The 24,484-nt window shown below is 38.9% G+C and overlaps 2 long non-coding RNA genes across 2 annotated transcripts; both read right to left on the bottom strand.

Moving 5' to 3' along the window:
• Positions 1-397: 397 nt before the first annotated feature.
• LOC129904701 (uncharacterized) lies at positions 398-2,353 on the bottom strand. Its single transcript, XR_008770479.1, has 3 exons — positions 2,315-2,353; positions 1,667-1,713; positions 398-476 (listed from the first exon to the last, which is right to left on the bottom strand). It is a non-coding gene; the product is annotated as an uncharacterized LOC129904701 (long non-coding RNA).
• Positions 2,354-7,992: 5,639 nt separating this feature from the next.
• Positions 7,993-9,965, bottom strand: LOC129904531 (uncharacterized). The gene is made up of 3 exons (XR_008770446.1): positions 9,927-9,965; positions 9,279-9,325; positions 7,993-8,088 (listed from the first exon to the last, which is right to left on the bottom strand). It is a non-coding gene; the product is annotated as an uncharacterized LOC129904531 (long non-coding RNA).
• Between the last annotated feature and the right edge of the window lie 14,519 nt (positions 9,966-24,484).

Genomic DNA, 24,484 nt, shown 5'->3' with positions numbered 1-24,484 from the left:
CCGACCTGGTGTCACGACCCAACCCCGTAGGCCGCGACTGGGGTCCGACCTGGACCCCCCGTACATATATCTATTAGATGAGGTCACATTGAATCGTAAATAAGACAATATCATGTAATAGAGCCCCACTGGCGATAACATTTTCATAAACTGTAGCCCTTTTCGTTTGTATCACAACATGACAGGGCACGCAAGCCGACAAGGCTGCCATAACATAATAATATATATCATATATCATGTAGACCCAGCTTAATCAAACTGACATACACAACCCACATATACATGTCTGCAGATCTCTAAACATATAAATGACAACATATGGCGGGACAGGGCCCCCGCCGTACCCCTGAATGGATAAAACAATTTCTATACATCCGTGGACAGTATCCAAAACTAGGCTCCGATACAATGAAGCCTCTTCCAGCTGAGCTGCATGGAATCCTAAGCTGACGGACTCCCAAAATCTGTACCCGTACCTGCGGGCATGAACGCAGCCCCCCGAGAAAGGGGGTCAGTACGATATGTGTACTGAGTATGTAAAACATAATATAAAACAACTGGAAACATATCTGAGATAGAGAATCAGGGGATAAGATATCAATTCAGAAACTTGTACCTGTACTTTATGAATTACAAAAACATGCATGTTCGAGTCATATCATATAGCCGGCCCTTTCGGGGGTCCGGTGAATCATCTCTGTAAAATCATCTCTGTAAAACCATCATGGCCCCAGTGCCATCACCACCTTATTACAACACATCATCATATATTTATACACGTATCCTGGCCCTCTATTGAGGGACTCAGTGAATAATGCAGTGAACTGTGCACGAGAACATATCCTGGCCCGGGACTCAGGGAAAGAAGTGTTACAATATACACGAGTAGAGTAGTGAGTAACTATATGCAATTTAAATCATTATCAGAGACTCGATAGAATAAGAAAGTTAAGCTTTTATTTGAGAACCCGAGTAGCGGTGTAGTCATCTCGAGTGTCCTCTAAATGCCATTATGGGCTGTCTCAATTATAATCTCGGGGCTCCTAGACATGTACTAAAGTAAAGCCAAATCGCTTATGGAACCAGAAACATTTGTTAACATATAGTCTGTAAGACTTGGAGCCTGTACATTTGTTACCTTTTTAACATATAAAAGTTTCCAGGGAAATAGTTCGATTATTATAAAAGTTCGATATTCAGACGTAAATAAGAGATGCTAAGAATGGAGTTACGCTGGAACTCATATCATGTTTAACCTACAACTAAGACACGCCAAAAGAAGAAAGAGAATAAACTATATATGGTCTGTACTTTTCTTTATGGGATCTGCATACACATATTTCATACCCGGCCCATCATGGGGCTCGGTGAATCATTATGGCATCATAATCTCACTTTCATACCAAACACGTATCAAAGGAAATGAGAGATATCTTTCCAAATACTAGTGTTTAATACATAGAAGCCTTACTAGGCAATACTCAATTCTTGCAGAAATTCCAATACTAAGCAGTGGATATGGGTTATGAGGCATACTTGGAGTTTTGGGAATGGAATTATCCCCACATTCCACACACACTTCACTTAAGGCTAAAACTTGCCAAAAGGAAAGAAAGATAATTGTACGTGCTTATACCAAAACATGCCACAAGAAAGCTTTACATACCTTTTGGGAGTTACCCTTTATCCTGCTCGTCTCGTCGTCTTCCGAACCTATTCAATATGAAAGTAATACGAATATCAACTACTCTTAACTTTCCAGCATCTTGGATTACGCCTTAATGTTAATGGAATCTATTGCCTTAGTTGTTTCCTCGACTAGTCCTTTAGTTTGTTAAGGCGTTAACGAAAATTGGGCAGCACCTCCCCTATAATGTGCCCTATCCAAATTTCCAATCAGGTCCCTAAGACCTACAGCCAACCAACAACAACAACCTGCAGCAATTCATACCAACAATATACAACATACACTCCAAACAACTTATTTCAAAAATACGATATCTCAATAGGGCGTCTAGCCTTTATTTTGTGACGCCTTTAATTATACATAACAAGGGGTCATGTGGCTTCTACCAGCAGCACCCTAACCCACATTAGGACATATTTAGGCCCTGCAACAACAAGTCACACCCCTGCAGAGCAACTCACAAGAACAACACTTTGTTTCGACAATAATTCAACCATAACGACTACAAATTAGTTTATTCCGAACGCCAAGTATTTCTAAGCCATTTTCATATTTCCATCCACCAATAGGGAGTGTAACATGCTCCATCAGAACACATAAAGCTCAAATTAAAAGAAGAAATCTTACCTTACGTTAAACTTGTCAAACTCGCCAAAACTATCCAAAATGTGAAATCTGGACAGCTTACTGTTTTACCTTGTCGCTTCGTTTCGAAGGGGTAATGGAGGGAAACAGGATTTACGTCCTTCATAAAAGTTATAGACACGTGTATTAGGGTCGCAAACAATTTCGAATCATCCCTACATCAATTTTGTACAAAAAGATATGACTAAAATACTCACAGCTGTCCGTGTAGGATTTCCAAAACCAAATTTGAGCAGTACCTCCTCTACACTTCATCACCACTTTTCAAGCTGATACAAGTGGAACTGGATTTTGGAGTCTGAATGAGAGTTATAGAACCACGAAATACCTTTCCAAAACATATTAAATCACTTGAAACGAATCTGTACACAAGAAGTTATATGATTATTACTAACCACTGTCCCTTCCAAAAACGGGTTTATTAATTAACGTTTTCTCTTATTTTCTCTTCCAAATTCCAATTGCAAAGCTGGAGTTTTACTTCCATGAAGGTCTTAAAATACATATATACATATCCAAGTACTTAAGGTACACCGTATATAATTAATTCACGGAAGAAAATTGGAAAACAAACCTTTAAACTTCAAGAACCATGGCTGCTTCTCTATTTCTCTCCCTCACGTTTTTTTCTCTCTAAGTTGGCTGATGTTTTGATGGATAACTGAAGTATATGATATATATCCACATATATATGTGGCTTTAGGGTGTGACACGTGTCAACCCCCAAGAGGTTACACGTGTCCAGCCCCTATTGGGCCACCGTATCATGCTGCCAACTATGGGCTGCCACGTGGCAGTGGGGTCCACCCCCCCCAAGCAGGTGGGTCACCTGCTTGCTTGAGGTTCTGCCACGTGTCGCTTCTTCATTGGCTACCACGTATCGTCTTTTTTCCCTTCCTCGTGGGCTCGTAATCTCGTCTTATTTTATGTACCTATGTAATCCGTGCTACGTAAGTTTGATATATGCTTAAGTAGCTCAAGTGCATATGACTTTTAACTTAGTAGCTTACATAGGTAAATCGAGTCCTACGACTCATTACTTGGCCTCCAATTCCTTCCGGACTCTTATGATTTCATCTCCAACCTTCTCTAGTATGGGGTATCACATTCTCCCTTCCTTAGAGCCGTTTGATAGTGTCGTAACTTAAGTGGCTCACATGCTAACTTCTAAGTAACTTAAGGGACATTCCGAGTTTAAAAAGGGTGGGGTGTAACATCCTTCCCCCCTTTAGAACATTCGTCCCCGAATGTTAGCTAAAACTTCTCTTAGCACCTTATACAAATCGTAGGGAGATTCATTGCTATTTTCTTAACACGTACTTCCATACCAATATTTCATATACGTGTTTCAGGAATCGGGGTTACCTGTAAATATTGGGAATAGGTGCAAATACTTGTGTTTTATATCCTCTTCAATTTCCCAGGTCATCCCTTTTCTGGTTTTGGTTTTGTCACAGTATCTTGACGGAAGGCACGTCCTCAGTTCGCAACCTTCTAATTTGCCAATCCAAGATGGCAATAAGTTTCTCCTCATAGGATAACTCTTCCATCTCATGGACTTCATTTATGAGACATACTATGGGTGGATCGCCAGTACAGTTGCGAAATATTTATATTTAATAGACTGGGCGTATGGTTTCCAAATCAGGTGGTAAGCTTAAATTACCAGTCACATTGCCCACCTTATGAGTAACTTGATACCTTCTAACATATTTTGGGTTAAGTCCCCTTTTCTGGGTGACTCCGTTATGAACATCCAATCATCCATTTGAACTTTGAATGTCGATGTCGATTATCTGTATATCATTCCTGCCGACTCTGGGCTTTTAGTCAATAGTTTGCTTAATCCTGTTTGGCCTACCAGCTTAATCTTTTTCCCATCAGGGGGACCTATAGGCGCTTCCTTACAACATCTTGTAGGGGGTAATTTGGATAGTGTAATGGTAGCCCTTCTCGTAGGCAAACCTAATAATTGATGGACGATAGTCCTAGCTACACTTAAGCCAACCTCATAAGCTCGCAATATATTTTTTAGCAGTTGATAGTATGCTCAGTCTATTCAGAAGCCCGAGGTAAATGCGGTATGAAGGTTTGTCTGTGCTCTCGACCTCTTCTTGGACCGAGGTCCAAACGTTCACCATATTTGAAGTTCCTCTATCTGAGATATTAGTTGGGGAACTTCACAGAATCTTACTACTTCCTTGTCATATAGCTTCACCTAGTTCCAGTTGCATAGGTGGTCTTGCTTGGAAGCAAAGGGGTTGATTCGTTAGCCTTCTCGCAATAACCCGCATAGCACCCTACTCTTGAAAAGTTTAGAATAGGTGCATGGTGACGTTGATAATTTGGGAATCCTTAGCTTCGTATAGTTTTTCTCGACTTTCTTTAGAACTTTAACTGGCCTATATAGTTATTCTGTGGTTTTCCAGTCGTTAACTGGTTCTATGTTGAAGAACTGTGGCATTCAAGTGCGTCGTCAATTAGCAATTAGCTAATCCTTCTTATTTTGCTTAAACCCTTGTTACAATTGCCTTAACGTATCTTATAATACTCTGGGTGCATAATCTCATATCGTTTCTCCATCACTAGTTCAGATTCCTCCATCTCGCGGGATCCCACCAGCACTAACGCATTAAGTTCCATCAGAATTTTGAAGTTAAGCGTGCTGGGGCGAGAGTAATATTGGGATGGGTGACCTTCCTGGGAAGTCTTCGTGTTGTGTTTTATTGTAATCCTTACCCTAATGGGTGGGGCACTCAACTTAGCTCCCAATTTACCTCAGCGTTGTCTCGCGAGTCTTTATGTTTTTCCCTGTCCTTCCTTTGTTATCTTACGACCAGTATCGGCATAGACCTTTAGTTCCGCTATGACCATGTCCCTTTTTGGTTAGTTTGGTTTAACTTCCCCTATTGTATCCCCCCCCCTTTCTGTACGCACCCATTCATTAGGGTGGGCTACTGAGTAGCGCTAAAGTTCTTTTATATAGTAACCTTTGGAGCCATTTTGAGTTTTGGCTATTATTAGCTGGCATATCTTTAATGGAATTTCACATATGAGCTCCCCTATCCTTTATTCATTTTGTGTTCTTCTCATTTTCTACCACAGGAGGCTTTCTATTCCTTTGTCCTTGGTTATACATTTATCACAACATCATTTGCGACAAACTCTATAGGCAACATTTTGGCTTTTTGGTCTAGCATGTTGTCATTATCCCTCGTAGTGTCTCTTGAGTTATCCGATATCCTTCCATGGTTACATTTTTTTTGTGTTTTTATCCGCAACCACCTTCTAGTGTTATGTTGTTCAGGGTCTCGTCACAAACTTCTTAACGCTACCTTATGTAGCATTCCGGCTTCCATCCAATTATTGGTAACTTCCGGAGCTTTCCAACTTGGTTTAGCAAGATATCTTATCAAAGTTTAGACGTCTATCTCACATTTATTGCTATATCAACTGCCTCCTCCTACCTTTGCCATTTTCTCATTAACTTCCCCCCTTTAGGGGGTACCCGCACTTTCCTCTATTTGTACTTTGTTCTAAGTCTCTATGTCCAGTCTAAATTTTTGTCCAATTCCTTTCACCAATCTATTTGGTACCGCATCATGTCTTTATTTATCTGCATGTTTATAATCTGACTATCCGTGTACGGAGCCTTGATTAAATTACGAAGCGATAGAACCTTTCCATATCTAACATAATGTCTTATCTACTAATCAATACTTGAACAATGTGACCTAGGGAACAACTCGTCCAAGGCCACCTTCTACTTTTTCTTTTTCCAAGAATTACTTAGCACCTGTAGTTGTTCCAATCCCTATTAGGTAGTGCTAGTATTCTGACGATAACTATTCTAGGTTTTCTTGAAGTAGTGGTTTTGTCCCAACCTATATCCTTTGTTTCTTGGGACGAATAAAAGTTACGTCATTTGTTCCTTAAGTTTTCCATCCTCGTCCCTTAAGGATTCCACTATTTTTGGGGCGACGTTGTGTATACGCGTCATTTCTTTGTATCGTAAGCCCCATGCTCTTACTGTGTTCTCAACGCAGGCCTTTAACTTAGTCAACGCATACTATGTGCGTCTGACTAGTGGTTCCACTTTATCCCTGTATACTCATATCACACTGTTCAGTTCATACTTACATATCCCCCTTTTAACTCGTATATATATTTGGTTCCTAACATCTCTTTGAGGTGCTTCTATTAGAAGTTATTTCCCCAATTAGTCGGTGGCAAATTATAAACTATTATCGTACATCATTTTCCAACCATTGTTGGAAGAAATCAGAACCTCTTAAATATCACAGTACTTCTTCTAATACTTGACCTACCTGGTCTCCTTCTGAGTTTATCCTCGAGTTATGAACAACTCATCTAATTTATAATTAGGAGTTGAGGGCTTGGATTTTTTTTTTCAAAAAGAGTGAAACTCATTCGCGGGACATCTTATCCTTCACCCTGAGCCCTCTATTTATATTTCTACAGTACAAATACGGCTGGAGATACCGTAGTCTGAACTTTACTACTTAATTAAGCTTTTGTTACTCCGAAATAAAATTCTTCAAGTAAAAAAAAAAGTGCCCCTTGTCGGCGACCTGAAAGATACCTCTTACAGTTTTAGTTAAACACAGTAGGGGTATTTGGTATCAATTTCTCGGGCATCTCAAAAATCTATGCTTTACTTCCTTTTTCTTGTTCTGGGAAAATTTCGGCAGAGTTTCCTCTACATTTCTTACTTATCCCAAAACCTGCATGCAGAAAATACCAACACTGCCTCACAGGGCTAGCATATATATTTACATGTCATATCACAGCCGCACAGGGCTTTCAATGTCATTTTTTTATCGCAGCCACACAGTGCTTTCAACGTCAACAATAATATAAAAATATTAGACTTACCTCATATGTCCAACTTCAAACTGCAACTATTGCACTTCCTGACTGCTTTCCCTTCAGGTTTCAGCTTTACATTTTAAATAATACTTCACTACCTTACCAAACGGATATCTTCCGTGCCTTCACTTTACTTACCTGCGTGCTTTGTAACTTTCTATGTCATCAATTACTCTCTTCTGTTGGTGTCATCCTTCTGTTAAGATCCAAGGTTAGTATAAGGAATTTTTTTCCTATGACTCAGATCTAAAGCACGATCTCAGATGTAGAAGAAAGGTAACATCCTAAATGTCCTATAGCTTCCTGTTTATAGATGTGGCGCGCAACACATCGATAATCAAGACTCTATTAGACACGGTCTGCAGACACTCCGAGGACGAACTGCTCTGATACCACTTCTGTCACGACCCAACCCCGTAGGCCACGACTGGGGTCCGACCTGGACCCCCCGTACATATATCTATTAGATGAGGTCACATTGAATCGTAAATAAGACAATATCATGTAACAGAGCCCCACTGGCGATAACATTTTCATAAACTGTAGCCCTTTTCGTTTGTATCACAACATGACAGGGCACGCAAGCCGACAAGGCTGCCATAACATAATAATATATATCATATATCATGTAGACCCAGCTTAATCAAACTGACATACACAACCCACATATACATGTCTGCAGACCTCTAAACATATAAATGACAACATATGGCGGGACAGGGCCCCCGCCGTACCCCTGAATGGATAAAACAATTTCTATACATCCGTGGACAGTATCAAAAACTAGGCTCCGATACAATGAAGCCTCTTCCAGCTGAGCTGCATGGAATCCTAAGCTGACGGACTCCCAAAATCTGTACCCGTACCTGCGGGCATGAACGCAGCCCCCCGAGAAAGGGGGTCAGTACGATATGTGTACTGAGTATGTAAAACATAATATAAAACAACTGGAAACATATCTGAGATAGAGAATCAGGGGATAAGATATCAATTCAGAAACTTGTACCTGTACTTTATGAATTACAAAAACATGCATGTTCGAGTCATATCATATAGCCGGCCCTTTCGGGGGTCCGGTGAATCATCTCTGTAAAATCATCTCTGTAAAACCATCATGGCCCCAGTGCCATCACCACCTTATTACAACACATCATCATATATTTATACACGTATCCTGGCCCTCTATTGAGGGACTCAGTGAATAATGCAGTGAACTGTGCACGAGAACATATCCTGGCCCGGGACTCAGGGAAAGAAGTGTTACAATATACACGAGTAGAGTAGTGAGTAACTATATGCAATTTAAATCATTATCAGAGACTCGATAGAATAAGAAAGTTAAGCTTTTATTTGAGAACCCGAGTAGCGGTGTAGTCATCTCGAGTGTCCTCTAAATGCCATTATGGGCTGTCTCAATTATAATCTCGGGGCTCCTAGACATGTACTAAAGTAAAGCCAAATCGCTTATGGAACCAGAAACATTTGTTAACATATAGTCTGTAAGACTTGGAGCCTGTACATTTGTTACCTTTTTAACATATAAAAGTTTCCAGGGAAATAGTTCGATTATTATAAAAGTTCGATATTCAGACGTAAATAAGAGATGCTAAGAATGGAGTTACGCTGGAACTCATATCATGTTTAACCTACAACTAAGACACGCCAAAAGAAGAAAGAGAATAAACTATATATGGTCTGTACTTTTCTTTATGGGATCTGCATACACATATTTCATACCCGGCCCATCATGGGGCTCGGTGAATCATTATGGCATCATAATCTCACTTTCATACCAAACACGTATCAAAGGAAATGAGAGATAGCTTTCCAAATACTAGTGTTTAATACATAGAAGCCTTACTAGGCAATACTCAATTCTTGCAGAAATTCCAATACTAAGCAGTGGATATGGGTTATGAGGCATACTTGGAGTTTTGGGAATGGAATTATCCCCACATTCCACACACACTTCACTTAAGGCTAAAACTTGCCAAAAGGAAAGAAAGATAATTGTACGTGCTTATACCAAAACATGCCACAAGAAAGCTTTACATACCTTTTGGGAGTTACCCTTTATCCTGCTCGTCTCGTCGTCTTCCGAACCTATTCAATATGAAAGTAATACGAATATCAACTACTCTTAACTTTCCAGCATCTTGGATTACGCCTTAATGTTAATGGAATCTATTGCCTTAGTTGTTTCCTCGACTAGTCCTTTAGTTTGTTAAGGCGTTAACGAAAATTGGGCAGCACCTCCCCTATAATGTGCCCTATCCAAATTTCCAATCAGGTCCCTAAGACCTACAGCCAACCAACAACAACAACCTGCAGCAATTCATACCAACAATATACAACATACACTCCAAACAACTTATTCCAAAAATACGATATCTCAATAGGGCGTCTAGCCTTTATTTTGTGACGCCTTTAATTATACATAACAAGGGGTCATGTGGCTTCTACCAGCAGCACCCTAACCCACATTAGGACATATTTAGGCCCTGCAACAACAAGTCACACCCCTGCAGAGCAACTCACAAGAACAACACTTTGTTTCGACAACAATTCAACCATAACGACTACAAATTAGTTTATTCCGAACGCCAAGTATTTCTAAGCCATTTTCATATTTCCATCCACCAATAGGGAGTGTAACATGCTCCATCAGAACACATAAAGCTCAAATTAAAAGAAGAAATCTTACCTTACGTTAAACTTGTCAAACTCGCCAAAACTATCCAAAATGTGAAATCTGGACAGCTTACTGTTTTACCTTGTCGCTTCGTTTCGAAGGGGTAATGGAGGGAAACAGGATTTACGTCCTTCATAAAAGTTATAGACACGTGTATTAGGGTCGCAAACAATTTCGAATCATCCCTACATCAATTTTGTACAAAAAGATATGACTAAAATACTCACAGCTGTCCGTGTAGGATTTCCAAAACCAAATTTGAGCAGTACCTCCTCTACACTTCATCACCACTTTTCAAGCTGATACAAGTGGAACTGGATTTTGGAGTCTGAATGAGAGTTATAGCACCACGAAATACCTTTCCAAAACATATTAAATCACTTGAAACGAATCTGTACACAAGAAGTTATATGATTATTACTAACCACTGTCCCTTCCAAAAACGGGTTTATTAATTAACGTTTTCTCTTATTTTCTCTTCCAAATTCCAATTGCAAAGCTGGAGTTTTACTTCCATGAAGGTCTTAAAATACATATATACATATCCAAGTACTTAAGGTACACCGTATATAATTAATTCACGGAAGAAAATTGGAAAACAAACCTTTAAACTTCAAGAACCATGGCTGCTTCTCTATTTCTCTCCCTCACGTTTTTTTCTCTCTAAGTTGGCTGATGTTTTGATGGATAACTGAAGTATATGATATATATCCACATATATATGTGGCTTTAGGGTGTGACACGTGTCAACCCCCAAGAGGTTACACGTGTCCAGCCCCTATTGGGCCACCGTATCATGCTGCCAACTATGGGCTGCCACGTGGCAGTGGGGTCCACCCCCCCAAGCAGGTGGGTCACCTGCTTGCTTGAGGTTCTGCCACGTGTCGCTTCTTCATTGGCTACCACGTATCGTCTTTTTTCCCTTCCTCGTGGGCTCGTAATCTCGTCTTATTTTATGTACCTATGTAATCCGTGCTACGTAAGTTTGATATATGCTTAAGTAGCTCAAGTGCATATGACTTTTAACTTAGTAGCTTACATAGGTAAATCGAGTCCTACGACTCATTACTTGGCCTCCAATTCCTTCCGGACTCTTATGATTTCATCTCCAACCTTCTCTAGTATGGGGTATCACATTCTCCCTTCCTTAGAGCCGTTTGATAGTGTCGTAACTTAAGTGGCTCACATGCTAACTTCTAAGTAACTTAAGGGACATTCCGAGTTTAAAAAGGGTGGGGTGTAACACCTGGACCCTCTTATGCGTATTTATCAACTACACTTAAGTTGAACCGTGTGTGATGTGATACTATATATAAAAACCCCAATAGTTTAAAACTTTTTCATGTACATGTAGCCTCTTTCATTTGTATCATATCATGAAAGGGCATGCGAGCCGACAAGGCTGCTATAACAAAAACATTCACAACATATCGAATAGGCAACATCAAAACTAACTCACAAACAACCCACATATACATATGTCTACAGACCTCTAAGAATAGTAACAGCAACATATGGCAGGACAAGACCCTCGCCGTACCCTTGAATGTACAAATATATACATTAAGTGACCAGCATCAAAATTTAGGCTCCAGAACAGTGAAGCACTTCCGACACAGCTGAGAGGAACTCCTATGCTGATGGATCTTCAGAATAAACATCTGTACCTGCGGGCATGAAATGCAGCCCCCCGAGAAAAGGGGGGTCAGTACGATATATGTACTGAGTATGTAAAGCATAAGACATCGTAACTGAGATCATAACTGAAATAGGGATGCAGGGGATAAGTATAACAATTAACAATTTACTGTACCTGCACCTTAGGACACGTGATCCTATACACCATCATATACTGTGCCCGGCCCTCTAGTGAACTCAGTGTCATTATCATTACTTCATAATCACAAATCATCGTGTCATAATGCATTTCATTTCATCATATCATCGTATACGGTATCATACCATCGTATACGGTATCATCTTATCATGTATATCATCGTGTTATACCCGGTTCACTATGGGGCTCAGGGTCACAATGTATTGCTTTAATCTCATATGCATGCCTACATAAAGTATCCGGCCCTTTAGTGAGGGACTCGGTGAATGGAGTGGTGTACGTCTATAGCGTACCATCATAATATACATATATACCCGGCCCTCTAAGGAGGGACTCGGTGTTCCTTCCTTATTTCACCACATATACTATCATATTACAGCCGGCCCGGGACTCGGTGAATAATCGTATCGTCATAACATATAACATATATCACACCTCACGTACGGCATCGTCTCCTCGTGCGTGGAACTATACACATCCGGCCCGGGACGCGGTGAAAGAAGTAGTAACACTGTGCACGATAACATATCCCGTCCCATCGTGGGACTCGAGGAAGGATGGGTTACAGTATGTACGAGTAGAGTAGTGAGAAACCATATGCAACTAAGTCATTATCTAAGACTCGATGAAACAGTCAAGTGAACCGTCACCTGAAGACTGGGGGAGTAATTATCCGAGGTATCCCTTTAGATGTCATTAGGGCTTACATCAGTTGGGGCTTCAGGGATCACAAACATGCATCAAAATAATGCCACATAATTCATGCAATCAGAAATATAATCTATGCAATCAGAAACACAATTTATCTAGTCAAGGACTCAACTCATGCAATCAACGGCATTTATCATTTCAGAGCCTCTAAAAAGAGGAGCTGGTACCTCTACTTTCTATTCATTATATAGCAGGCGGCTCGAGAATAGTAGTTTGACTACTTTCAGACTCTTAATGATCAGGAGTGACTACAAGTCACGAGTTACAATCAGAGCTCATAAATGGAATTACCTCTAAACCTATATCATATACCATTTAACTTAAAATTAAGCCATTCCAAAGGAAAAAAAGAAATAGGCTTTACATGTACTAGTTTTCATTACATAAAAGACTTAAGGGCAACCACTCAGCTATTGCAGGAGTTCTAACATCAAGAAGTAAATAAGAGTTTCGACTTATATTCAGGGCTTTATGAATGGATTGAATCCCACATATCATATATATATCATTTATAACTTACATCTAAGACATGCCAAAAGAAAGGAAAGATAGTTCTACATACTAATTCCAAAAACATGCCAAAAGAAAGCTTCACATACCTTGTATGGACTTCTCTTAATCACGTCCACATCATTGTCCTCAAAACCTATTTAACATGGAAGTAATGTAAGTATTAACAACCTTGGACTTTTCAGCAACTTAGACTACCCACGAGTATTCATAACATTCATCCCTTCGCTCGCCTTCTCGGCTAGTTCCTTAACTAGTTAGGATGTTAACGAAAATCGGACAGCACCTCCCCTATAATGTGCCCTATCCGAATTCCCAACTATGTCCTTAGAACCTGCAGCCAACCAACAATGCAACCAGCATCCCATACATATACATATTACGACCAAAATTATACAATATAAACCCCCAACAATTCACTCGAAACTAAGATACCAAAACTAGAGTTTTTAATCTTTCTTTCGCGAATTCTTTAATTGCAAAGCCTGTGGCTGCAACCAGCAGCTCCCACACCTCATTTAGATAACTTTTAGACCCTGCAACACGCCACAACACAACCAGCAGCATCCCCTACACGTACAACACTTTATTTCGACAACAACTTAACTATAGCGATTCTAAATTCGTTAATTTCGAACGCTGAACTTTTCAAACCTTTTCCCCAACTTCCAGCAGCTCCTAAGGTGTGTAATACACCATAATTTAACATCATAAACTTCAAATTAGAGGGTAAGAACTTACCTTTCCCGAAATTGGCTAGAACTCGCCAAAATCGCGCCTCGGAAATATTTTCAGCATGCTGTAACGTCGTGGCAGCTTGCTGTCCGTTTTTTGCTGCATCAAATCCTAATTTTGTACTACTAATACTTCCATATCATCGTAGTATACGCTAATTAATTAATTTACGGAACGAAAATGGGACTTACCTATTTTTTTCCCAAGCCGTCGCAATTTTTTTTCTCCTTAGCTTTAGGGTTCTTTGTTCACGTTTCTGCTGGAAATGTTGGTGAACAAGCTGAAGTTTGAGATGTATATCATACATATATGTGGTCGCAAGGGGTGACACGTGTCAGCCCCTAAGGATGACACGTGTCAAGCCATGATTGGCCACCGTGTCATGCTGCCAATTAGGGGCTGCCACATGGCAGCGGGGTCCACCTCCCCCAAGCAGCTGCATCACCTACTTGAACCTAAGTAGGTGCATCACCTGCTTGCTTGAGGTGCTGCCACGTGTCGCTCCTCCATTGGATGCCACGCGTCGTCTTTTTCCCTTCCTCGCGGGTTCGTAATTTTGTCTCTCTTTAAGAGCCTATGTAATCCGTACTACGTAAGCTTGATATATCCTTAAGCAACTTAAGTGTATAAGACTCTTAACTTAGTGCCTTACGTAGGTAAATCGAGTCCTACGACTCATTTCTTAGCCTCCAACTCTTTCCAGATTCTTATGGCTCTATCTCCAACCTCCCTTCTCGCGAGGTATCACAATTTTCTTTCCTTAGAGTTGTTTGATAGTGTCGTAGCTTATCCGTCTCACATGATAGTGTCTAAGAAACTTAAGAAGACGTTCCGAGCTCAAGAGTGCGGAGTGTAACATATATTATGTATGGATTGGGCTGTACGTTCCACAACACTAATAGTTATTCTATAATCTATGTTTGCCATATTCAAAAAGGCAAATTTAGTGATATAGAGTTATAGAGATATTATCACATGTTGGCCTAAAATGTATTCAATTATTAAGACTGTTTTCATGAGTCTTCTATAATGTTCTTATGCTTTATATACTCAGTACGTATTCCGTGCTGACCCTCTCTCTTCGGGGGGGCTGCATTTCATGCCCGCAAGTACAAACATGCATTTTGGGGATCTTCCAGCTTAAGATTTCCACTCGGCTATTTTGGAGTTCTCTATTGTACCGGAGCCTAGATTTTTTGTATTGATATTTTTGATGTATATATTCATTTATTTAGGGGTATGGCGGGAGCCCTATCCCTCCATATGATACCGTTGACATTCTTAGAGGTCTATAGATATATCTGTGTGGGTTGTGTGTAAGTTTTGTTCGGCTGTGTCTATACGATATGCTATGCATATTAATATGAAAGGGCAGCCTTGTCGGCTTATATGTCCTTTCATGATATGATTATTGGTGACTCTTTAGGAGATAAATGATAGGGATATATTTATATGAAGACGTTATAACCCATTGGAGTTCTTATGTAAGTTATCATATTGTTCATAGTTCAGCTTGACTACATCTGATAGGTATGTATACGGGTGTCCAGGTCAGACCTCAGTCATGGCCTATGGGTTTTGGTGGTGACACCTATGGTCTTGCAAGGATTGGATTCAAAGATGAATTCTTTTCAAGAAAGGGATAATGATGCAAGCCGAATTTTACCAAAACCTTACACAAGAAGCCGAGCTAAAGATTTTCTAGATTTGTCATTGAATCGCTATCTTGGAGGCTTGAAGGGTTCTTGGAAAAAAGGCATGAGGCTCGAGAATGTGCTAAAGTGTAAGAACAAGGATCCATGTGGAAGACCACTAAAACTAGGGAGAAATTGGTTATGAATGCAAAAATGACTATTCTTGAAATGCAAGTCTCTTGACTAAGCATACCCTTTTTTCATTAAGGGTATTTATGTAATAGCTATCTTAGGCTATAAATAATGGAGAATAGTTCCTTTAGACTTAGACTATTTTGATATGACGAATTTCTCGAAAATTGAGTGTAACTCTTGAGAGAGTTTGCGGCTAAGGCCATAATTGCTAGAAATATTAAAGAGATTGCTTTCTTGAGGATCATTCCTCTTGATGGTTATGTAGTGATAGATTCGTGCTTGAGAATTTATTTCTCTTGTGTGGGTCTTATAGATTAGGTGTTTGTACTGATTCTTAATTGGAGGTTGTAGCTTTAATATAGCTATTTGTTGCCAATTAGTTCTTTTACTTGTGTCTATCTTCTATCTTTACTTTCGTGTTCTTAGAATTTAGGGATTCCTTTATTTTACACATTTGAATATTGTATCAGAGTTCATCAACCTTCGCCAAGGGAGCATGAGTGTAAGGGAATACGCCCTCAAACTCACTAAATTGTCTAAGTATGCACCTTACATAGTCTATGACCCAAGGGCAAGGATGAACTAGTTCATCTCCAGTATGTCTAGTTTGGTGTCCAAGAAATGCAAGATGGCCATATTGGTCAAAAAAATGGACATCTCCCAACTTATGACGTATGTGAAACAAATTGAGAAAGAGAAGTTGAGGAAAAGGTCAAGAGGGTACAAGAAGGCTAGAGTTGATAGTGGAGGGTTCAATCCTCAAAGTTCTGGTTATGGTGGTAGTGGAAAGGGCAAAGGCGGGCAATGATTTGTGGTACAAGGTTCCACCAATACTCCTCCAAGGTTCAACAAGAACAAGGTTCCTAATCTGATGGTTCCAAGAAAAAATGTTGGTGCTCAAGCTTTCCCCGCTTCTAAGAAGTGTAGGAGGACTCACAAAGGGGAATGCTTAGCTGGTTCCAATGCATGCTTCAAATGTGGTAAACCACGTCAGCAAACTAGGTATTGTAGACTTGGTGGTGGTAGGCCTCAAGGACAAATGGCTCATGATCAACAGGCTTAAGGAAGTAGCCAATGCACCAACCATATTTATGTCGTACATGGAAGATAAAAGGTCGAGGAAGTACCCAATGTTGTTACCGGTATGTTAAAGGTCTTTACTTTTGATGTGTATGTGTTATTAGATCTGGGTGCCAATTTGTCGTATGTTACTCCATTCCTTACTAATAGGTTTGATGTGTCACCCGAAATACTATTAAAGCCCTATTTGGTATCTACCCAATTAGTAAGTCAGTTGTTTCTAGAAAGGTCTATAAGAGTTGCACCGTGTCTATCTTGCATAAAGTGGTTCCTTGTGATCTCATTGAGTTTGACATGGTAGATTTTTATATTATTCTTGGGATGGATTTATTGTATGCATCTTATGCTTTTATAGATTGTAGAACTCGATGAGTCAAGTTTCAATTCCCAAATTAGTCTATTCTAGAATAGAAGGGTCATGATTCAGTAGTGACGAGTAGATTTATTTCTTTTCTTAAGGCCCGAAAGTTGATCTCTACGGGCTGCATCTACCATATTTTGAGGTTTAGGAATGTCGACTCCAGAAATTCTTCTCTTGAGTCGGTCCCGATAGTAAATGAGTTTTTCGATGACCTCCCTAGTGTTCTTCTCGAAAGGGAAGTTGATTTCAGTATTGATCTTCTCCCCAAGTATTTCACCATGGGGTGCTCCCGTGCTATTTATAAGGAAGAAGGATGTGTCACTTCTTATGTGCATAGATTACCGTCAATTGAACAAGGTGACCAGTAAGAACAAGTACCGAATTCCTAGAATAGATGATTTTTTTGAACAATTGCAAGGAAAAGTCATTTCTCCAAGATTGATATTCGATCCGGCTATCATTAACTAAGGGTGACATTCCCAAGATGACATTTCAAACAGGTATGGTCACTTTAAGTTTGTGGTAATGTCATTTGGGTTTGATGAATGCATCAATGGTATTTATGGACCTCATGATTAGGGTGTTCAGGCCCTACCTTGATACTTTTGTGGTGGTCTTCATTAATGATATTTTGATTTACTCTCGAGGTAAGGAAAAACATAAGAGTTATTTGAGAATCGTGCTTCAAACCTTGAGGGATAGGAAATTATTTGCCAAGTTTAGTAAATATGAGTTTTGGTTGAAAGAGGTGGCATTTCTTGGTCATATAGTGTCCAGTTATAGGATCAAGGTTGACCCTAAGAAAAACGAAATTGGTGAGGAATTTTCCTAGACCATTGTCTCCTTTAGACATTAGGAACTTTTTGATTCTAGCCGAATATTATAGAAGGTTCGTTAAAGGGTTCTCTTCCATCTCATCTCCTATGACAAAATTAACTCAAAAGAAGGCAAAGTTTCTATGGACGGATGAGTGTTAGAGGAGTTTCCAAACATTGAAATATCCTCTTACCTCTACTTCTATCTTGACTCTACCTGAAGGGTAATGAATAATGGCAAGGTTATAGCCTATGCCTCTAGGCAATTGAAGGTGCATGGACGTAACTAACCTACCCATGATCTTATGTTAGCAGCCATTATATTTTCCCTAAAGATTTGGCGGCATTACCTCTATGGGATACATATGAATGTATTTACTGATCACAAAAGTCTCCAATATGTGTTCACTCAAACAGACCTCAATCTTGCAAAGGAGGTGGTTAGAACTCCTCAAGGACTACGACATGAGTGTGCATTATCACCCGGGTAAAGCCAATGTGGTTGCCGATGCACTTACTAAGGTGTCTATGGGGTGTATGGTTCATGTTGATGAAGGGAAGAGAGAGTTGGTAAAGGATGTTCACCGGTTGGCTAGATTATAGGTGAAGATAAGTGGTTTCGATAATGGTGGTATGTTGTTGCGTACAGACACACACGCAAGTATACGCGGTCTCTAAAGTAATATAATGACCCTCTTTAAGAGTCGGATATCAAACCCACAGGGAAATGCAATTAGGCTTTAGTTAACTTTTCAATGAATCAAATTATTCATGTGTGTTTTCAAAGAGTTGTATTTATTTATGTCTATAAAAATAATTATAACAATACAATATGGGAAATGATTCAAAGATATTAGAGGAATTTTATCTATATAAAGAAGAGTCCCTGGGTTGTAGCACTCATAGATTTCCAGTCTAAAATCATTTACCATGGTATCCAATGGGTTTTTCGATTACTGGTTTATAAGGTTGATTATACAATTATGATCTTTGAATCTCTAATTGCTTAGTCTTGTTGATAACCTAACTACATGGTTGAGTGGGAATAAGCATGAATAAAAAAATGCATTAATCTTATCATCTTGTTTAGTAACCAAACATGGTGCACAGATATGTGTCACGGTCATTCTATATACAAATTATTCTAGGCAATTCTAGGACAAACATGCTTCTTATATTTTAATGTTTTATTCCCTTTCCGTCTTGCGAGTTCCATGTGGACAAGAAATTTTGCTTTAATGGTGATCAAGCATTAAAACAATCAAAACAAGAACACAAGAGTAATCACATACACAAACCCATTTTTAACCAAGGAAACCAAGATTCAAACCTTCATCTTTTGGCTACAACCCAGGAACAAGGGTATTTAGCCACTCATGGTGTATAACATACTTAAATAAATCATTAATAACATCAAACTTAGATTCAAAATGAAAGGAACGAAGAAAATATCACCAGAAGTAGCTCTTTCTTCGTCTTCTTCAACTTCAAACCCCACAATATGATCTACTTTTTAATAAAATGTGTAAAGGTGCTATTTATAGCACGAAAAATATGAAATTAAAGTAGGTACACTAATGTCCGCGATGTGGACTTGGTTCAGTTTAGTGTAATTTTTTATTTCCTATGTCGGCAAGAATTTGTGCTATCTAAAAGCAGGTTCGCGATGTGGACCTGGCGCGTACCACACTGCTTCGTCGAGTAATTTCTAAGTTTTGGAATTTAAATCTTAGAAGGAAAGTGTGCGACGCGGACGTACTTCCTTCTAGTGTATTTTCTTCACATTGTGTTCCCAACTTCTCCTTTGAGCTCCACTTTTTATCCGATCATGTTTTAAATGTTCATTCTTTCCCAATCAACCCTGAAAGTGACTAATCACATTGGTTGGTTATAACAATACAAAAATTCAACAATATGAACTAAATTCTAGGAATTCGCTCTCAACTTGATCAATGAATTACGAGTTTTATTTGTTATTGGGCACATAAATGTACCCAAGATCACCACCCCATACTTACAACTTTGTTAGTACTCGAACAAACTCCCAGTCTTATTCCTAAAATAAAAAATACATGATGTATAAAGAAATTCTACCAAACCATAGTGATTGCACAATTAGCTTATCTTACAAATATATGTCAAATTTCTGTTTTAAGCAATCCGACTAACTCAACACCATATAGACTCGAGAGTTGACTCTGTAATGAAACAACTCACATGGTTTGTTAAATAAAAATTTATGCATGATTACAATTCGTCATTAAACATGTACCCTCACCAAGAAAGAATTTACCCATTCTCTCACAGTTACATCAATGGGTATTTAAACAAATTTTTGCTCACTCTCCCAAATGAAATCACAAGTTTCTCAAGACTAACCATAGGTTTGCCCTTAGTGTATCAAATAGCTCTATCAAGGAAGCTAAGACTTAAGGATCACTTAGGACTTTTTCAGGTTGTAATGTGGTCTAGAGGACGGATAGGTAGAAATCTGGACATGTATAATTACTTGGTTCCCAAGCGCTTTCAACACACTACAATTTTTTTTAATTCCTTTCAACTACTACATAACCTTATTCTCACAAATTTGTTGTTTCATTAGCTTAACCTTTCACTTTATTTGTCTGTGTAAAGGAATTCTTCTTTCCTTTAATAACTTCAACCATAATGTGGTTGACGTTCTTTATTATTTCCACAAGTTTGTCTTCCCTAACACCACATTTTATTTTAATTAATTGCACCAATGGTTTTATTCTTAGTAACCCAAGGTTGTTAACCCCCCATTTCTCCATTTTTTCTTCCAAAGCGCCTAGATTCTTGGATCCAAATTATGATCTCAGAAAAAAATGGGAATAGGCATCAAACTGGGCTGCCAAAGAATCAAGTCAAAGGCTCAAAAGGGCTAACTATGGATTTACATTAAGGTGGGTACAACAAGTGATTTTTAAAATGAGGTTACCAAAAAATTGCCTAGATCCTTTCCCTAAATTCTAAACTTCCTTTGTTTTCACCACTAATACACATAGGGCAAGTTCTAGCAATCAAAAGCAACCAGGATTATACAATTAACCTTACTCAAATTGCACATGTTTAATTTCAGAATGACAATTTTTTAGAAATTTCAACCAAAATCAGATGAATTCAACATTATTCAAAAACTAACAACAGAGTCTTAGGTCTCTCAATTTAGTTAGTCATTTCATTTTCTACCTTATGCAATATGATAGTTTGGAAAAAAACTTTATATACAATACAAATATCTAAAAAAATTATTTTTATATGGTTCAAAGGGACTATCCATGGCCAAAGAATCGAAAACAAATGCCATGAAATGAAAATTCAAAAAAAGTTTTAAAATGACATCAACATTTAAGATAAACCTAAAATATTCGTGCTGACAAAAAAACCAAGTACCAATCTAGATAAATCACAATATAAGTCTAACAAAAACAACCACAATTAGCAATCCAAATAAAACAAAACATCAAACTTAACAACAAAAATAAATAGATATGGTTTAATATAAACAGACTACACCCTACACTTAAAGTTGGCACTGTCCTCAGATGCTCAAGGTAGTAGACTTCCATGTCTACTCATCCATCTGTCCACCAGGATCTAGATCTTCCACCGCCAGGGTGTCAAACTCTGTGGCCTCCACATCTGACTCCATATCTGAGCCGTTCCTCCTTCTATCCTTATCCGTGGGGATGTCATTTTCAGTGGGCTCATAAATGTCAGGTCCCTATCTGAGTACAACCATAGCATGCTCGTTCAACGGGTATTGTCTCTTGACCTCACAAAGTTTCTATTCAGTTGATTCTCGTCCTCCGGTGTAGTGTTGAAGCATTTCCAAGCCAAACATGCGGGATGTGATCAAATTATGTCTCCTCACGTGCTCCTGAGTAGTGAGGATTGGGCCATAACTGTAGTCTGGCCCCTTGATATTTGTAACATCATAAGAATATGAAGGAAGGGGGCCATATTATCATATTATTTATTGGGGACCCTGACCCTTTGATATATTTCGTGATGAGGCCTCCAAATACAAACCCCGTGCCTCGATTAACCCTGTATTTCCTCATAGTGGATTTTATCACCACTCCAACATTCACGTCTATCCCTTTCATAAGGACATAAACCAAGTATACTCTGTCCCTTGTTAATTCTGTGTAGTAGAGGCCGGAATGAGACTGTGCATGAAAATCTTCACCCACACACGTGCTTCCTTTTAAGATGCGCATATGGAAATGTGCTGTGTTTGTCACGATCCTACCCCATAGGCTGTTACTGGGGTCTGACCTGGACCTCCGTATATATAACTATCAGATGTAATAGTCGATATATGAACTATACATAAGAACCCAAGTGGGTCATAGCATAAAAAGGGCATACAAGCCGACAAGACTGCCATAGCATCTTAATATTTACCATTCATCATGTGGACATAACTGAACAGAACTTACATGTACAACCCATACATATATCTACAGATCTCTAAGAATATTAATATTAACATATTGCGGGATAGGGCCCCGCCGTACCCCTAAATAAATTAATATATACATTAGAAAATCAGCACCAAAAGCTAGGTTCCAGAACAATGGAGCACTTCCGACATAGCTGAGTGGAAATCTTAAGTTGGCGGATCCCTAAAATGAATTTCTGTACTTGTGGGCATCGAATGCAGCCCTCTAAAGAAATGGGGGTCAGTACAATATGTGTACTGAGTATATAAAGCATAACATAGCACAACTTATATTACAGTTGAAGTGGAGATGCAGTAGACAAGTATAACAGTTAATAAACCACAGTACCTACATCTTATAATATGGAATCATGTGTATCATCGTCACATACCATGCTCGGCCCATCGTGGGGCTCGGTGATACAAATGTATCACTATAGTTTTATATACATGTCTATATACTGTATCTGACCCTTTAGTAAGGGACTTAGTGAATTATCATATTTTTATATCATCGTATACATATATCATGTCTGTCATGCCCTTTATAAGATGCAGTCGTGCCCGGCCCTTTATGGGATGCGGTGAATAATTATTTCATCATATATCATGTTTACCCAGCCCTTCATGGAATGCGGTCGTGCCCGGCCCTTCATAGGATGCGGTGAATAATCATTTCACCATATATCATGTCTGCCCGGCCATTCATGGGATGCGGTGAATAATATATTAACAACACACATGAGCAGAGTAATGAGAAACCCTACAAAGTTTAAATCATTATCTAAGACTCAATGTAGTCATCAAGTGAACCGTCACTTGGAAACCAGGATAGGAATCACCTACAATTGGATCATCCTCAGAGACTTAATAACACAATCATCATGAACTATCATTTGAGGATTAGAATGGTAGTCATCTCAAGTATCCTCTAAACGCCATTGTGGCCAAATCAAACGGAGTCTCAAGAATCATAGACATGTATTAAGACCAATCTAAATAGCTTAGGGAATCAGGGACATTCATCATTATCGATTCCTTAAGAATAGAAGCCTATGCATCCAATTACTATTTCACATATAGAAGGCTCGAGGGTGATAACTCAACTACCTTAAGAGTCTTAACATTCAGAAATGAATAAGGGTCACGAGTTATACTCAAAGCTTATGAGTAGAATTACCCTCAAGCTCATATCATTCATTACTTAACTTGAAGACATGCCAAAAGAAAGAAGGGACAGGCTTTACATACTTACTACTTTTTAGCAATACTCAACTATTGTAGGAGTTCTAACATCAAGCAGTGGACAAGATTTATGAATCATACTTGGGTTCTATTAACGGAATTACCCCATATTTCATATATCCATCACTTATGGCTAAGACATGCCAAGAGAAACGAAAGATAACTTTACATACCTCTTATGGGTTACTCGTAACCACATTCGCGTTGTCGTCCTCTGAACCTATTTAACATGAAAATAATACTAATATTAATAACTTTCGACTCTCCAGCTCCTACATTAATATTCATGTATTTATAGGAATCATTTCCTTGCTCGTCTTTCTTGATTAGTCTATTGACTAGTTCCGAAGTTAACAGAAATCGGGCAGCACCTCCCATATAACTTGCCCTATCCTAACTTCTGTTTTAACCTCCAAACCTTAGAATCCATATTAAATCCAACAACCTGCAGCTATACAACATTGAACTACTAAAATACGATGCAATACAAGTTCCAAACAACTCGCCCAAAACAACGATATCAAAATGAGGTTTTATATCTCTATTTCGTAAAACCTTTAACCACACGAATCGGAGGGTTATGTGTCTGAAACTAAAAGAACCCACACCCCTTTTACACCATGTTCCACCCCTGCAACACACAATTAAACCATCTCCAACCACAACACCACAATCGCAATAGCACTACTCAACTTCAATTTAACTACAATGGCTCCAATTTAGTTTGTTTCTCACGTCAAGTATACTTGTGCAATTTTCCTAATTTTAGCTTTATTTAACACATGTAACATACTCCATAACAACATCATTAAATCTAACTCGAAAGGAGGAACCTTACCTTGCCAAAGCTCGCCAAAACTCGCCTCAGAAGTTCCTTGACGCAGCTGAAAATGTAGTGGCTGTTCATTACCCTTTTGGTGCTGCTACAAATAGTAAAATTACATTATTAAACCTTCCTTTCATCGTAGTACACCGTAGA

The sequence above is a fragment of the Solanum dulcamara genome, chromosome 9 (genome assembly GCF_947179165.1).
Source record: "Solanum dulcamara chromosome 9, daSolDulc1.2, whole genome shotgun sequence".
Taxonomy (NCBI): domain Eukaryota; kingdom Viridiplantae; phylum Streptophyta; class Magnoliopsida; order Solanales; family Solanaceae; genus Solanum; species Solanum dulcamara.
The sequence above is the reverse complement of the archived record's forward strand: the minus strand, read 5'-3'. Positions and strand labels throughout refer to the sequence as shown.